Below are 18,113 nucleotides of genomic sequence, written 5' to 3'. Positions count from 1 at the left end.
AGGACCTCCACATCTAGCATGTTCACCTCCATGATCGTCTGAGACCAGCCACCCAGACAGCTGCAGCAAAAATTGGTTTGCATAACCAAAGAAATTCTGCACAAACTGTCAGACACCATCTCAGGGAAGCTCATCTGTATGCTCGTCGTCCTCATCAGGGTCTGGATCTGACTACAGTTCGTTGTCGTAATCGACTTGAGTGGTCAAATGCTCACATTCGATGGCGTTTGGCACATCGGAGAGGCGTTCTGTTCACAAATTTTTCTGTTCAGGGCAGATGGCAGACAGCGTGTGTGGAGTCGTGTGGGTGAGCAGTTTGCTGACTTCAACATTGTGGATCGAGTGGCCCATGGTGGCGGTGGGGTTATGGTATGGGCAGGCGTATGTTATGGACAACGAACACAGGTGCATTTTATTGATGGTATTTTGAATGCACAGAGATACCGTGTAGAGATCCTGAGGCCCATTGTTGTGCCATTCATCCACGACCATCACCTCATGTTGCAGCATGATAATGCACGGCCCCATATTGCTAGGATCTGTACACAATTCCTGGAAGCTGGAAACATCCCAGTTCTTGCATGGCCAGTATACTCACGGACATGTCACCCATTGAGCATGTTTGGGATGCTCTGGATCGGCATATACGACAGCGTGTTCCAGTTCCTGCCAATATTCTGCAACTTTGCCCAGCTATTGAAGAGGAGTGGACCAACATTACACAGGCCACAATCAACAACCTGATCAACTCTATTTGACGGAGATGTGTTGCACTGCATGAGGCAAATGGTGGCCACACCAGATACTGACTGGGTTTCTGACACCCCCCACCCCACCCCCAGTAAGGCAAAACTGTGCACATTTCAAAGTGGACTTTTATTGTGGGCAGTCTAAGGCACACCAGTGCAATATTCATGCTGTGTAATCAGCACCTTGATATGCCACACCTGTGAGGTGGGATGGATTATCTCAGCAAAGGAGAAGTGCTCACTAACACAGATTTGTGAACAATATTTGAGAGTAATGGTTCTTTTGTGTATGTAGAAAATGTTTCAGATCTTTGACGAATCACTATAATAATATAACTATATTCTAAATATTTGCAAATTCTTGAAGTGCCGATATTCACGATTAATATTCGCTATTACACTATAATGGACATGTAGCAGAGCTGTGTATGCAATGTGTATATAGTAAACTATCTTTTTAACCTGTTACATACACAGGGCGTATAGGTATGCCCTGATGTCCTGGTACTTAAGGACACAGGGCGTACCTGTACGCCCTGTGTATTTCCGATCACCGCCGCGCGGCGGGCGATGATCGGAACAAGGTGCCTGCTCAAATCATTTAGCAGGAACCTTGGTACAATGCCCAGAGGGGGTCCTGTGACCCCTCCCCCCCGTGTTGGCAATAGCAGCAAACCGCAGGTCAATTCAGACCTGCGGTTTGCTGCGTTTCCGGGCTATTCGGGTCTCTGGTGACCCGATAACCCAGAATAGGACGGTGATCGGTGGTGTTATAATACATCACCAATCACCCTCCTGCGATCCTGAGAGGTGGCGGTCACGCCACCTCTCAGGATAGCTTCGGATTGGTCGGCTGGGCAGGTGGGCGGGCGGAGCGGCAGTTTTGAATTGCCGGAGCTCCTCTCCCCAATCATACAGGTCCGTGAAGCGGGAGAGGAGCTCGGCTGTACTGTAAGTTTTTTTGTGCCATCAGGCACAAATCTGTGTATTTTGGAGAGGTAGAGAGAGGTAGATTAGGCAGGGATAGTGAGGGAGAGTTAGGGGGAAAAAAAACATTTTTTTTATTGCAGTTTAGCACCCGGATCAGGTGGCTGGGGTCCACAACACTCAGCTTTGTGACCCTAGACCCCCCAGGGGTGCTGCAGCTTGCCGTCCTGCCCCCACACACACATTTTTGGGGGGTGCAAGTGTTTTTTTCGTTTTTTTATGCGCTGACTGTGGCCGGCACTCTTAGCGTCCGGCCACTGTTAGCGCATCGCCCACCCCACCGCTGATCAGCTTCATACCGCTGATCAGCGCGTTTGAATCTTTTTTCTTTTTTTCATTTTTTTTTACACTTTTTGGGATTTTCTAATTTTTTTGTTATTTTATTTTATTTTTTCTGTTAGGTGTAGGGCAAAGTACACGTCCCCCACACACACGCATGCTGAATAAAGTTTTCCACGCACGTACAGACACGCACACACACACTCCCCTATGGCCCGCCGGATGTTCTCGGCCGAGGAGGCATACGCCCAGCATGCCTCCGAATCCGAGAGTCCCAGTGAGGATGAGGATGACCCCACTTTCCTCTTGTCATCCGCGTCCTCCTCCTCATCTAGCGATGATGATGAGCCCCCAAGGCAGCGGAGACGCCGCTAGGGGGAGCAAGGGGGCCGCCATGCCAGGGACCCTGTGGCCCACACTAGTACGAGCAGCTCTGGGGCTCGTACTAGTTTTCCTGCCCACCAGATAAGTCCACCTGATATCCCTAGCGGTGAACTTGTCTGGTGTACCCCAGATCATTTTGAGCCTGTGATTCCTGATTTTGTTGGCCAAGCAGGAATCCAGATTCCCACAGTGGGCTTTACTGAATATGACTATTTTAGTCTTTTTTTCAGTGACCATTTTGTGAATCTGATGGTGGAGCAAATGAACCTGTACGCCCAACAGTTCATTGCTCAACAGCCAGGCTCTTTTTTGGCTAGGGCCAGTGGCTAGACTCTGGTCAGTGCAGCCGAGATGAGGACGTTTTGGGGCCTCGTGCTGTACATGCGCCTAGTCAAAAAAACTGTGTCAGGCATTACTGGAGTGGGAACGTTCTCTACCAGACCCCACTTTACAGTACGGCCATGACACTTACCCGGATTGAGGCCATCCGGAAATGCCTGCATTATGCAGATAATGCAGCATGTTCCCCCCAAGGCGATTCTGCCTAGGACCGCCTGTACAAAATCAGGCCGGTCATCGATCACTTTGGGGCCAAATTTTTGGAGGCCTACGTACCTGGAAGGGAGGTCGCGGTTGATGAGTCTCTCATTGCTTTCAAGGGGAGACTCATTTTCCGCCAGTATGTTCCCTCTAAGCGGGCGAGGTATGGCGTGAAGCTGTACAAACTTTGTGAGAGTACCTCAGGGTACACTTAGAAGTTTTGTGTGTACGAGGGGCGAGATTCCTGTATTCAATCTCCAGAATGTCCCCCCACTCTGGGTGTTAGCGGGAAACTTGTGTGGGACCTTATGCACCCACTGCTAGATAAAGGTTACCACCTGTACGTGGATAACTTTTGTAACGGATCCCCTTCTGTTAATGGACGCTTCCTTGCTTGCGCCGAGGACCACAAGCACCGCACTGGACACCACAAGCACCGCAGACTCCACAACCGCCGTAGCTTAACTGGAGCCGCGCCGTCTTCCTTCCACCCTGAATGAACCTCCAGCATTCAGAACCGTGTGGGAAAGATCTCTCCTCCAGGGAATATGCAGAGCATAGCAATCCCCAGCGTGATACAGCAATTCCCTCCAATAACGAGACAAGGCTGCATTTTGAAGGGTTAGAAAAACATGAACTGAACTGAACTCTTTATTGAGGGCTACCCGCCCGTATTTATGCAGGTCCCCACAATGCATCATGGTTTCCTCCTCTCTGCCCTGGAGACACCCGAAGAGCAATTCAATTATCTCCCAGGACAAAGGGAAATCACCAATACACATGTGGGAACAACAGGAGAGGAATCACCACCCAAATACACAAAATCCTCCCTTCTGTCTGGGATATAATTATGGATTAACATAACTATCACAGACAGTATAAATACAGTTTTTAAACATACACTGTAACTTTAAAACCATACATTCCATCTCCATAAAAATTACATATTTAAACTCAGCATACATCAAACATAAACACTTCCAAAAATCACACAAATCCCTCCAGCGGATCAAAAGTTTAGTGGAAGTCCTTTATGACCGACCGCAAGCACAATTTCCTGCCCAAAACAGTTCCATAGATTTGGGCTGTGCGGTCGGTCAATTTCATCCAGAAAAACGACTAAGTCCCATCTTCGAACGGGACTTAGTCTCTGGAGCTGAAAGTTCAGTATGGAAGAAGGGAAGGGTCAGCGGCGTTCGTGTATCTGCGCATCCGATTCCAGCTCCACAGAATCCCCAGCATACACCGCTGGCCGCGTTCGGTCCCACCAACAGTCCAGACATGCGGCACAGTTCTGTCACACTGTTCCTGAAGGGCAACATGTCCCGGGGCCATAGTCGTAGGGCAGGAGGCTAGCCATAAGTCCTCTACAATGCCCAGTGGCAAATGGCAGTTTGTCACAACTTTTATACTAGTATCCCTATGTTCCAGTCCCTCGCTGCCAGTTCCACATCCGCTTGTGGGACCGTGTGGAAAAATCAACGCGGCCTTACTACCCACCCCCTCCAGGTACCTATCCCCAGGGGTGAGACCCGTGCCCTTACCAGTGGAAACCTGTTGCTGGGAGGAGTTGATCTCTCTGATCAAGTTTTAAAGCCATATAATACCATGCGCAAAACCCTTACATGGTACAAAAAAGTTGTGGTCTACTTGGTACAGGTTGCCTTGTACAACTCTTTTGTGCTGTCCCAGAATGCTGGCAACACAGGAAAATTCCTACAGTTCTATGAGGCAGTCCTCAAGGACCTGATCTTTTCTGACCGGGAAAGAGCAGGCTGGAGTACCTCGGGAACTGGAGGCGCCCGGATCGTCCCTGGCCAACACTTTCCAGGTGTGGTCTCCCATACTGGAAAGAAGGGACAGTCCAAAAAAAAGTGCAGAGTGTGTCACAGGAGAGGGATACGGAAGGACACCACCACTCAGTGTGACACGTGCCCCGATCATCCTCTGCATTGACTGTTGCTTAAGGGAGTACCACACTTCCATGGAGTTCTAAATTTATAATCCCCTTCCCCAATTTTTATTCCATTTAGCCACTGACAATTGAAACAAAACTATGGTTCTCAGATTTGAGATACTAAAACAAAATTTCTTTTTTCAAAAATATTATTTTGTAGAACTAAAATAAATAAAAAAGTAGACATATTAGATATCGCTGCATCCGTAAAAATCTGCTCTATAAAAATACCTCATAACCTAACCCCTCAGATGAACACGGTCAAAAAAAATAGAATTAAAACGGTGCAAAAAAAGGTATTTTTTTTGTCACCTTACATCACAAAAAGTGTAATAGCAAGTGATAAAAAAGTCATATGCCCCCAAAATAGGGCCAATAAAACCGTCCACTCATCCCACAAAAAATGAGCCCCTACCTAAGATAATAGGCTAAAAACTCAAAATAAACTGACTCTTAGACTATGGAGATACTAAAATGTTTTTTTTTATTTTTTATAAAAGGATAATATAGTGTAAAACCTAAATAAAAAAATTAAAAAGTAGACATATTAGGTATCGCCGCGTCCATAAGAATATGCTCTATAAAAATACCCCATGACCTATCCCCTCAGATGAACACGGTCAAAAAAATAAAATAAGAACGATGACAAAACAGCTATTTTTTGGCAAATTTTCAATTTTAAACCGTTTTTTTTCCAGTAACAAAGCAAGGGTTAACAGCCAAACAAAACTCTATATTTATTACCCTGTTTTTTCAGTTTACAGAAACACCCCATATGTGGTCGTAAACTGCTGTATGACCAAACGGAAGGGCGCAGAAGGAAAGGAACACCGTATGGTTTCTGGAAGGCAGATTTTGATGGCCTTTTTTTTGGCACCATGTGCCATTTGAAGCACCCCTAGAGTAGAAACTTCATAAAAGTGACACCATCTAAGAAACTACACCCCTCATGGTATTCAAAACAGATTTTCAAACTTTATCAACTCTTTAGGTGTTCCTCAACAGTTTATGGCAAATGGAGAGGAAATTTCTAAATTTCTATTTTTGGTAACCTTGCCTCATAAAAATGTAATATAGAGCAACCAAAAATCATATGTACCCTAAAAATAGTCCCAACAAAACTGCCACCTTATCCCGTTGTTTTCAAAATGGGGTCACTTTTATGGAGTTTCTACTCTAGGGGTGCATCAGGGGGGCTTCAAATGGGACATGGTGTAAATAAACCAGTCCAGCAAAATCTGCCTTCCAAAAACCACACGGCGCACCTTTCCCTCTACGCCCTACCGTGTGCCCGTACAGTAGTTTACGGCCACATATGGGGTATTTCTGTAAACTACAGAATCAGGGCAATAAATATTGAGTTTTGTTTGGCTGTTAACCCTTACTTTGTTACTGGAAAAAAATTGATTAAAATGGAAAATTTGCCCAAAAATTTAAATTCTGAAATTCCATCTCCATTTGCCAATAACTCTTGTGGAACACCTAAAGGGTTAACAAAGTTTGTAAAATCAGTTTTGAATACCTTGAGGGGTGTAGTTGCTTAGATGGTGTCACTTTTATGGAGTTTCTACTCTAGGGGTGCATCAGGGGGGCTTCAAATGGGACATGGTGTAAATAAACCAGTCCAGCACAATCTGCCTTCCAAAAACCACACGGCACACCTTTCCCTCTATGGCCACATATGGGGTGTTTCTGCAAACTACGGAATCAGGGCAATACATTTTGAGTTTTGTTTGGCTGTTAACCCTTGCTTTGTTGCTGGATTAAATAGATTAAAATGGAAAATGTGCCAAAAAATTGAAATTCTGAAATGTTATCTCCATTTGCCATTAACTCTTGTGGAACACCTAAAGGGTTAACAAAGTAAAATCAGTTTTAAATACCTTGAGGGGTGTAGTTTCTAGAATGGGGTCATTTTTGGGTGCTTTCTATTATGTAAGCCTCACAAAGTGACTTCAGAAATGAACTGGTCCTTAAAAAGTGGGTTTTTGAAAATTTCTGAAAAATTTCAAGATTTGCTTCTAAACTTCTAAGCCTTCTAACATCCCTAAAAAATAAATGTAATTTCCAAAATTATCCAAACATGAAGTAGACATATGGGGAATGTAAAGTAATAACTATTTTTGTAGGTATTACTATGTATTATAGAAGTAGTGAAATTGAAACTTGGAAATTTGCACATTTTTCCAAATTTTTGGTAAATAAATTTTTGGTAAACCATGGTGATGGATCATGTGATGGACCATGTGATGACCGGAGTGACGTCACCACAGGTCCTGTTCCTTCACACAGCAAATAAAGAAGACAGAAGAGATGCCGGCTGCGCGATCAAGTGGATTAGGGTGAGTTAAATTATTATTTATTTATTTTTAACCCCTCAAGCGCTATTTTACTATGAATTCTGTATTCAGAATGCTATTATTTTCCCTTATAACCATGTTATAAGGGAAAATAATACAATCTACAGAACACCGATCCCAAGCCCGAACTTCTGTGAAGAAGTTCGGGTTTGGGTACCAAACATGCCGATTTTTCTCACGCGAGTGCAAAACGCATTACAATGTTTTGCACTCGCGCGGAAAAATCGTGCATGTTCCCGCAACGCACCCACACATTTTCCCGCAACGCCCGTGTGAAAGAGGCCAAAGGGATTGTCTTATCTCAGACAATGGGCGCATATGGCTTGTCTTATAGATGGGGGTCCCACCTATATCAGTATCGGAGCCTCACAAGGTGGTGGCTGGAGGCCTCCGGTCTAGCCATCACCAAGCGGTCTCCCCATAGAAGTGAATGGGAGCGCACTGCTCGACGTCAATAGCCGAGCCAGCGCATGGCTATTTGTGGCGGCACCGCTTTTTGGGCTCTGTTCTCAATATATATATACTGGAACACCTTCCCAATTAAAATATACCTTTTAATGATTATTTATTAAAATCTGGCCTACAGCCGGACTACAAGTACAAGGAAGGTCGACATACAAAACAAATACTGTCATATAATGGCAAGAAGGTATATTGGATGTAACTACAGTTACATCTATCAGAGATTAAGATAGACGTATATGCAGTACTGGTGAGCAATCCGTAGGATTAAGATTACCCCCACATGAGTGACTTTATGTGTGGGAAACAGCTGAGAGCAAAAACATAGAGAACAATATATTACAGTTCCCTAATGACCTTATTATGTGGGTCGAGAGGGTTACGTGGCTCGACCCACGTAATTAGGTCATTAGGGAACTGTAATATATTGTTCTCTATGTTTTTTTTCTCAGCTGTTTCCCACACATAAAGTCACTCATGTGGGGGTAATCTTAATCCTACAGATTGCTCACCAGTACTGCATATATGTGTATCTTAATCTCTGATAGATGTAACTGTAGTTACTTCCAATATACCTTCTTGCCATTATATGACAGTATTTGTTTTGTATGTCGACCTTCCTTGTACTTGCAGTCCGGCTGTAGGCCAGATTTTAATAAATAATCATTAAAAGGTATATTTTAATTGGGAAGGTGTTCCAGTATACACTCACCTAAAGAATTATTAGGAACACCATACTAATACGGTGTTGGACCCCCTTTTGCCTTCAGAACTGCCTAAATTCTACGTGGTATTGATTCAACAAGGTGCTGATAGCATTCTTTAGAAATGTTGGCCCATATTGATAGGATAGCATCTTGCAGTTGATGGAGATTTGAGGGATGCACATCCAGGGCACGAAGCTCCCGTTCCACCACATCCCAAAGATGCTCTATTGGGTTGAGATCTGGTGACTGTGGGGGCCATTTTAGTATAGTGAACTCATTGCCATGTTCAAGAAACCAATTTGAAATGATTCGAGCTTTGTGACATGGTGCATTATCCTGCTGGAAGTAGCCATCAGAGGATGGATACATGTTCTCATTCTGTTTACGCCAAATTCGGACTCTACCATTTGAATGTCTCAACAGAAATCGAGACTCATCAGACCAGGCAACATTTTTCCAGTTTTCAACAGTCCAATTTTGGTGAGCTCGTGCAAATTGTAGCCTCTTTTTCCTATTTGTAGTGGAGATGAGTGGTACCAGGTGGGGTCTTCTGCTGTTGTAGCCCATCCGCCTCAAGGTTGTGCGTGTTCTGGCTTCACAAATGCTTTGCTGCATACCTCGGTTGTAACGAGTGGTTATTTCAGTCAACGTTGCTCTTCTATCAGCTTGAATCAGTCGGCCCATTCTCCTCTGACCTCTAGCATCCACAAGGCATTTTTGCCCACAGGACTGCCGCATACTGGATGTTTTTCCCTTTTCACACCATTCTTTGTAAACCCTAGAAATGGTTGTGCGTGAAAATCCCAGTAACTGAGCAGATTGTGAAATACTCAGACCGGCCCGTCTGGCACCAACAACCATGCCACGCTCAAAATTGCTTAAATCACCTTTCTTTCCCATTCTGACATTCAGTTTGGAGTTCAGGAGATTGTCTTGACCAGGACCACAACCCTAAATGCATTGAAGCAACTGCCATGTGATTGGTTGACTAGATAATTGCATTAATGAGAAATAGAACAGGTGTTACTAATAATTCTTTAGGTGAGTGTATATTCATTGATTCTTCCCTTAGATTTATTTACTGCTTAGCAGGTTCTTGATGTGGTCTGTTCTCAATATAGGTGTGGGTCCCAGCAGTGTGACCCGCACATATAAGACAATGGGAGCATATGCTAGCAATATGCCCCCATTCTCTAAGGTGAGACAATCCCTTCAATAGAAATAAAAAAAAATAGACATATTAGGCATCACTGCGTCTGTAACGACCTGCTCTATAAAAATGACATGACCTATCCCCTCAGGTGAATGACATAAAAAAAAAAAACATTTTTTGGTCCCCTTGCCCCCAAAAAGTGTAATATTGAACAATCAAAAATCATATGCACCCAAAAAATGCAACAATAAATATGTCAACTCTTCCTGCAAAAAAGGAGCCCCTATACAAGATCATTGGCAGAAAAATAAAAAATATATTGCTTTTAGAAATGGAAACATGATTAAAAAAAACTTTATCATGTAAAAAAGAAAAAAAAGATAGACATATTGTCACAGTGTAGTTCACTGTGACACGGGTTACAGAGTTGCTCGCTTTAGTAGCTCTTGGGCGTAATGGCTGCGGTGGATGCCGTGTAGGCTGATTACCTGATAAACAAACAAAATGCTCATTCATTGGGTACTGTAATTTAATCATTTGTGCGCACATAAAAATGATCATTTAATGGAAGTAGATTGTGCTGTGTAATCACGATCTGCTGCTGGCAAACAACTAGTCAGTATGGGGAAGAACAATGACAGTAGTGATCACTGCTCCCCATACAATGGAGATAACTGCATGTACCGTATTTTTTGCCCCATAAGATGCACTTTTTCCCCCCCTGCGTCTTATGAGGTGAATACAGGGCAAAGAAATATAAAATGTGCTCCGCATTGCTTATTCTCGGCACATCGCAGGCTGTGCTGCATAGGAACAGCAGCCTGCGATGTACCACACATCTGAGTTACCTGTGAAGAGGAAGAGCCTGCAGTGCGTACTTGCTAATGGGGACTGGCCGCGGCGTGCGCTAAGTGGTAAGGTCAGGTCTGCTGTAGCTGGTGTAGAGACCGGCCGGCCCTGTCTGGTGCAGATTTGCGGTGAGAACGTTGGTGGGAGCGCGGGAGCAGGCAGATGAGGGGTACAATGCATGAGCACTGATGAGAGCACTGATGAGAGGATGAGGGGCTGATGAGGGGCTGGGGGAGTGATGAGAGACTGGGAGGCTGATGAGAGGCTAGGGGACTGATGAGAGACTAGGGGACTGATGAGAGGCTAGGGGGCTGATGAGAGGCTAGGTGGCTGATGAGAGGCTAGGGGGCTGATGAGAGGCTGGGGGCTTATCAGAGGCTGGGGGCTGATAAGAGGCTGGTGGCTGAAAAGAGGATAGAGTTCTAATGATAAGAGGCATGGGGCTGATCTGAGGTCTGAATGGGGGTCTCATTTATATTGGGGCTCTTATCTGAGGTCTGATTGGGGGTCGTTCACTTTGGGGTCTGAGCTGAGATCTGATTGGGGGTCTGATCTGAGGTCTTATTGGGGTCTTATTACCATTGGGGGGTCTGATTGGGGCTGTCAGCTGAGGTCCAATTAATATTAGGGGTCTGATTGATGGTCTGACCTTAGGTCTAATGGAAAAAAAAATATCTTATTGTCCTCCGCTAAAACCTAGGTCTGTCTTATGGGCCGGTGCGTCTTATAGGGTGAAAAAAATGGTAAACACAGCTTTCTCCTCTGTTACAGAGCAGGCAATTGTCAGGAAGGAACTCTTCCTTCCTAATAATCTTCTGCTCTGTCGCCATGTGTTAAGGGACCTTAACAGATTAGGTTATCGACTACAATGAGTTGCTTAATGAGAAACAATTTGATATAGTGTAGTGCACAATACTGTTCTGTTTTGCACACTGTATTGAGTGCTAAACGGCAAATATTCATGTGCATGAGCACGAAAAATGAACAAGTAATAATTAGAATAATTTCTACTGGTGGGCCCCAGGCACCCCACTCCGACACTGGATGTACCCCAAGTATTTAGTCTCCTCTAACCCTATCGTGCATTTCTTTGGGCTAGCGGTCAGTCCAGCCTTCCTAAGGGAGTTCATTACAGCCTGCATTTTGGGTAGATGGCTTTCCCAGTCGGTACTGTGGATGACAATATCGTCCAGGTAAGCCGACGCGTACCGACAATGTGGACGAATTACAATGTCCATGAGTCAGTGGAACGTGGCGGGGGCACCATGCAGACTAAAGGGTAACACTTTATACTGATACAGCCCTTTAGGGGTGACAAAGGCAGTTTTCTCTTTGGCAGCCTCCGTTAAGGGCACCTGCCAATAGCCCTTCGTGAGGTCCAAAACAGAAAAATATCAGGCTCGTCCTAACCTCTTGATAAGCTCATCTACCTGGGGAATGGGATACGCATCGAACTTGGAGATTTTGTTTAGTTTGCGAAAATCGTTACAGAACCGTAACGTCCCATCCGGCTTGGGTATTAAGACTATCGGACTGGCACATTCACTTTTGGACTCCTCAATGCCGTCTAGTTGCATCATTAGCTGCACTTCCTCTGCGATGGCTAGTCGCCGAGCCTCGGGTACCCGGTATGGTTTTAACCAGACTTTTGCCTGAGGCTCAGTGACAATGTCATGCTGGATTATGGAAGCGCGTCCAGGGAGGTCCGAGAACACATCTGTCGACCAATGAACTCTCTAGCTTACTTACTTGCATCAGACCGAGGAGCCTGAACCTTTTCTCTTACAAAACCTGGGCGTGGGCTGTCTTCAGTAGAGGACTCCCTATCTTTCCATGGTTTTAGTAAATTCACATGGTACACCTGCTCCGGCTTTCGCCGCCCCGGCTGGTGTACCTTGTAATTTACTTCTCCCACTTTCTCGAGTACCTCGTAGGGCCCCTGCCACGCAGCTAGGAACTTACTGTCTACGGTTGGTACCAGAACCAAAACCCGATCACCCGGGTTAAAGTTACGGAGCTTGCCCTTTATGCCTTGGAGGTGCTGGCCTGACCGGCAGCCAGTGTATTGTCTGAACTTGTGTTTAGCATGACTGGAGGGGGTTATCACAGGTTATATTTCCCAATGTTTTCGGTGTACCCTAATTAAAAAAAAAAAAAAAAAATTTAAAACCAAAAAGCTTCCTCAACCTCCTACTCCATATGGACCTCATCCTCCTAGATCAAGATAATTATTTTTTATTTTTACGTATTTTATGTTATTTAAAGTAATTTCCCTATTCACATTTGTTTGCAGAGCACTTGCCATGCTCTTAACCACATTTTGCTGGCATTTGCAGCCCTCTAGCCCTTTCCATTACATTTTTACAGCCATTTTAGTGCTCAAAAGTTTGGGTCCCCATTGACTTCAATGGGGTTCGGGGTTAAGTTCGGGTCCCGAACTCGAACTTTTTTGTGAAGTTCAGCCGAACCTGTCGAACCCGAACATCCAGGTGTCCGCTCATCTCTAGTTACCACAAATCGAACTTCTCCTGAAATTCAGATCGAATTCCACTTTTTTATCTTTGATTTGCTCAACACCAGTTAATACCAGGGGAGCACCCAGGAATTTTGTATAGGGGGGGTCCGAAAGGCAAAAAAATGTGGCATGTGTAGTGCGCTGTGCTAATTAAATTTTTCAAAGCCCCCTTTATATTTAAAAATGCAGGGAAGGGGTGTAGTGTGTTGCGCTGATTCTTTTACTTGGCGATTCTAAAAGCTCTGTAGGAAAATAACAAATTTTTTGGCCCCCGCCCATTATTAAAAGCCCCTCCTACATATAATAGGCCACTCCTAACAAACACTGTACAGCTGACATTCTATAGTTGAGGCCTGTCTCTACACATCATACGGAGCGAGGGGGAGGTCTGTCCTGGCTGCACTGCCTGCTTCACATTATACAATAGACAGCCGGCTACAGCCAGGACGCTCCTCCGCTCTCCTCCCTCCCCAGATCCTGCTCAAGGCCTGTGGTTTCCCCCACCATCTGTCACCCGCCCGTGCCCTGCTGCCCCCCTTGACCGTCCTCACCCAGCTCTGAATTCTCCTTCTGCAAATGGCAGGGGGAGGAGCCGGAGCATCTCCTCTCCTACATAGCGCCACATACCTCTTACATCCAGTGATGTCACCTTTGTTGTAGACGTTCTCTTTCCTCATCTTCTCCATTCAGACCAGACCGCCATGATGATTTTTCAGCCATCTCCCATCTCTGCAGAGATTAACAAACAGACATTAGTTTCCCACATTTCCATCATCTTCACATCTTCTGAACACCCTTTCCTGCCACCCCCAATACTGTGCCCGCTGGGCCCCCAATACTATACTGCAGAAACAGTCCCCCTGGAAATACTACTACCACACAGATAGTGCCCCCTTCAACAATTATTGGCACACAGTGCTCTAAAAAAATAACTGCGCCCAGACACTAATAGTATAAAGATAATGTCCCCCAAAAATTATTGTGCTAAGCTGATACTGTGGCAGGGTGCCCCCCAAAGTAACAGGGCTCCCCAAAATATAAATAATTCTCTGCCAGAGCACACTTAGTAGTAATAATGCCCCTATAGTGCCCATACTAGTAATTATGTTCCTCATAGCCCCCCAGTATTAGCAAAGCTCCCCATAATACCTCCTAGTACTAATAATTCTCCCTACAATATGACAGTACATGAAATACCCCCGCTTAGTGCCCGCTGTTGAGCTAATGTCCCCATAATGTATGCCAGTATAAAATACCCCTATATAGTGCCCCAGTAAATGCCCTCATAGTGCTCCTCTCCCCCTTCCCCATAGTGTCCCCCATAATATGCCAGTAAAAAATGCCCCTTCTAAGTGCCACCATATGCCCCAATAGTGCTCCTCTCCCCCATAGTGCCGCTCTCCCCTATAGTGCCTACCATAATGTGCCAGTAAAAAAATGCCCCCTTAGTGCCACCAGATGCCATAATGCCCCCATAATGTTCCAATAAGAATAAAGGCCCCTTTAGAGCCCCCACTTCCCCTTAGTGCCCCCAAATAATGCCCCTATAGTGCCACCAGATGCCCCATAGTGCCATTCTCCCCTATAGTGCCCCCATAATATGTCAATAAAAAAAGCCCCTTTAGACCCCCCAGATGCCCCCATAGTGCTCCTCTCACCCATGGTGCCGCCCCATAATGTGCCAGTAAAAAATGCCCCTTCAAAGTGCCACCAAATGCCCCAATAGTGCTATACTCCTCCATAGTGCCGCCCTCCCCTATAGTGCCTCCCATAATGTGCCAGTAAAAAATGCCCCCTTAGTGCCACCAGATGCCATAATGCCCCCATGTGCCAATAAGAAAAAAAGGCCCCTTTAGAACCCCAACTTCCCCATAGTGCCCCCAAATAATGCCCCTATAGTGCCATCAGATGCCCCATAGTGCCGTTCTCCCCTATAGTGCCCCCCATAATGTGTCAAAAAAAGCCCCTTTAGAGCCCCCATAGTGCTCCTCTCCCCCATGGTGCCCCCCAAATAATGCCCCTATAGTGCCACCAGATGCCCCCTAGTGCCGTTCTCCCCTATAGTGCCCCCCATAATGTGTAAAAAAAAAAAGCCCCTTTAGAGCCCCCATAGTGCTCCTCTCCCCCATGGTGCCCCCCCATAATGTGGCAGTAAGAAGTGCCACCCAAAAAAAAAGTACCACCAGATGCCCCATAGTGCCGTTCTCCCCTTTAGTGCCCCCATAGTGCCAGCTCCCCCCTCCAAAAAAACAAAAAACAAAAAACAAAAAAATACACTGATACTTACCTCCATCAGCAGCGATGCGATGCAGGCTCTTCCGGCCTGTGTCCCTGCTGTGTGCTGCCCGGCTCAGGCGGCGTGATGATGACATCATCCCGCCGCCTGAGCCGGCCTCTGATAGGCTGCAGGCATTAGTGCCTGCGACCTATCAGAAGAACAGGGGAGGGACACACCTCTCCCTCCCCTGCCGCAGCACAGCACAGGCATCTGTATCGCTGTCCTAAGGACGGCGATACAGATGGATTAGATATGGAGATGAGCGCTTCCACAATGGAAGCGCTCATCTCCTAGTACTCCTACTGCCCCCCCGCCCCCCGCCCCCCCACCACCGCCGCCGCAATTACATCCAGGGCCGCGCCGCCTGTGGTGATCGGCCGTGCGGCCCTGAAGGATTAAAAAAATAAAATTTGGGCTGGTTGTTCTAGGGGGGGTCCAGACCCGCTGGACCCCCCCTGTAGGTGCGCCACTGGTTAATACCATACATGTAGCAAACATATAACAGCAAGCAAACCTCACATACATCAGTGGCAGCACTGGATGATTGTTTAATTCTCCTTTAAGAGGTTTCAAGGAAGAAGGACGTGTATAATATCTGGATTACATGGTAACTAAAAATCCAAAAACCATTTCACAGGTAACTGCATCCAAAGATGACGGTTAATCTTTCTGTCATGAATAACAATAAAATAGAAATAAGTTCACAGCAAAAGGAATTTAGGTCACCAGCCAAATTATACAGATGACTTGATCAGGTTTCCTCACCATTGTGTTATTTTGTATATTTCTCCTAGTTCTTCCTTATCTACAACAGTAATATTAGAAAAACACACAGCACATGTTGACTTCCTGAAAATAAAGCCAAATAAAAAAGACACAATGATTTAAACTGAAACCAAGAAACGCACAAGTTATTTTTTATTTATCTTATGCACTCTCCCACAGTCCCAGCTACTTGAGACCGGCGCCTTCTCTTATAGTGTGCAAGCATGGCCACCTCTGCTGGATTACAGAGTGGTCATAACTAGGGATGAGCGAAGTAACATAGTAACATAGTAACATAGTATATAAGGCCGAAAAAAGACATTTGTCCATCCAGTTCGGCCTGTCATCCTGCAAGTTGATCCAGAGGAAGGCAAAAAAAACCTCTGAGGTAGAAGCCAATTTTCCCCACTTTAGGGGAATAAAAAATTCCTTCCCGACTCCAATCAGGCAATCAGAATAACTCCCTGGATCAACGACCCCTCTCTAGTAGGTATATCCTGTAATATTATTACACTCCAGAAATACATCCAGGCCCCTCTTGAATTCCTTTATTGTACTCACCATCACCACCTCCTCAGGCAGAGAGTTCCATAGTCTCACTGCTCTTACCGTAAAGAATCCTCTTCTATGTTTGTGTACAAACCTTCTTTCCTCCAGACGCAGAGGATGTCCCCTCGTCACAGTCACAGTCCTGGGGATAAATAAATAATGGGAGAGATCTCTGTACTGACCCCTGATATATTTATACATATTAATTAGATCTCCCCTCAGTCGTCTTTTTTCTAAAGTGAATAACCCTAATTTTGATCATCTTTCAGGGTACTGTGGTTGCCCCATTCCAGTTATTACTTTAGTTGCCCTCCTCTGGACCCTCTCCAGCTCTGCTATGTCTGCCTTGTTCACAGGAGCCCAGAACTGTACACAGTACTCCATGTGTGGTCTGACTAATGATTTGTAAAGTGGTAGGACTATGTTCTTATCACGGGCATCTATGCCCCTTTTGATGCAACCCATTATCTTATTGGCCTTGGCAGCAGCTGCCTGACACTGGTTTTTGCAGCTTAGTTTGCTGTTTATTAAAATTCCTAGATCCTTTTCCATGTCAGTGTTACTGAGTGTTTTACCATTTAGTATGTACGGGTGAGGCTACTTTCACACTAGCGTTCAGAGCGGATCCGTCTGATGTCTGCTCAGACGGATCCGCTCCTATAATGCAGACGTTTGTATCCGCTCAGAACGGATCCGTCTGCATTATAGTTTGAAAAAAATTCTAAGTCTGAAAGTAGCCTGAACGGATCCGTCCAGACTTTACATTGAAAGTCAATGGGGGACGGATCCGTTTGAAGATTGAGCCATATTGTGTCATCTTCAAACGGATCCGTCCCCATTGACTTACATTGTAAGTCTGGACGGATCCGCTTGCCTCCGCACGGCCAGGCGGACACCCGAACGCTGCAAGTAGCGTTCAGGTGTCCGCTTGCTGAGCGGAGCGGAGGCTGAACGCCGCCAGACTGATGCATTCTGAGCGGATCCGCGTCCACTCAGAATGCATTAGGGCTGGACGGATGCGTTCGGGGCCGCTTGTGAGACCCTTCAAACGGAGTTCACGAGCGGACACCCGAACGCAGGTGTGAAAGTAGCCTGACTTGCATTATTCCTTCCCATGTGCATAACCTTACATTTGTCAGTGTTAAACCTCATCTGCCACTTATCTGCCCAAGCCTCCAATCTATCCAGATCCCTCTGTAGTAGTATACTGTCCTCTTCAGTGTTAATTACTTTACACAGTTTAGTGTCATCTGCGAAAATTGATACTTTACTATGCAAGCCTTCTACAAGATCATTAATAAATATATTGAAGAGAATAGGGCCCAATACTGACCCCTGAGGTACTCCACTAGTGACAGTGACCCAATCTGAGTGTGTACCGTTAATAACCACCCTCTGTTTTCTATCATTGAGCCAGTTACTTACCCACTTACAGACGTTTTCTCCCAGTCCGAGCATTCTCATTTTATATACTAACCTTTTATGTGGTACAGTGTCAAATGCTTTGGAGAAGTCCAGATACACGACATCCATTGATTCGCCGCTGTCAAGTCTAGAACTTACCTCCTCATAGAAACTG

The 18,113-nt window shown here is 45.5% G+C and overlaps 1 protein-coding gene across 1 annotated transcript in view; it reads right to left on the bottom strand.

Annotated features, from left to right (window-relative positions):
• LOC121002805 (patched domain-containing protein 3-like) overlaps positions 1-15,765 on the bottom strand; it is an 89,395-nt gene extending 73,630 nt beyond the window's left edge. Inside the window, exon 1 of the mRNA XM_040434357.1 lies at positions 15,744-15,765. The gene's annotated coding sequence lies outside the window, so the exon portion shown is untranslated. The remainder of the gene's footprint in view (positions 1-15,743) is intronic.
• Positions 15,766-18,113: the final 2,348 nt, after the last annotated feature.

Source organism: Bufo bufo, chromosome 5 (assembly GCF_905171765.1).
Source record: "Bufo bufo chromosome 5, aBufBuf1.1, whole genome shotgun sequence".
NCBI lineage: Eukaryota > Metazoa > Chordata > Amphibia > Anura > Bufonidae > Bufo > Bufo bufo.
The sequence above is the reverse complement of the archived record's forward strand: the minus strand, read 5'-3'. Positions and strand labels throughout refer to the sequence as shown.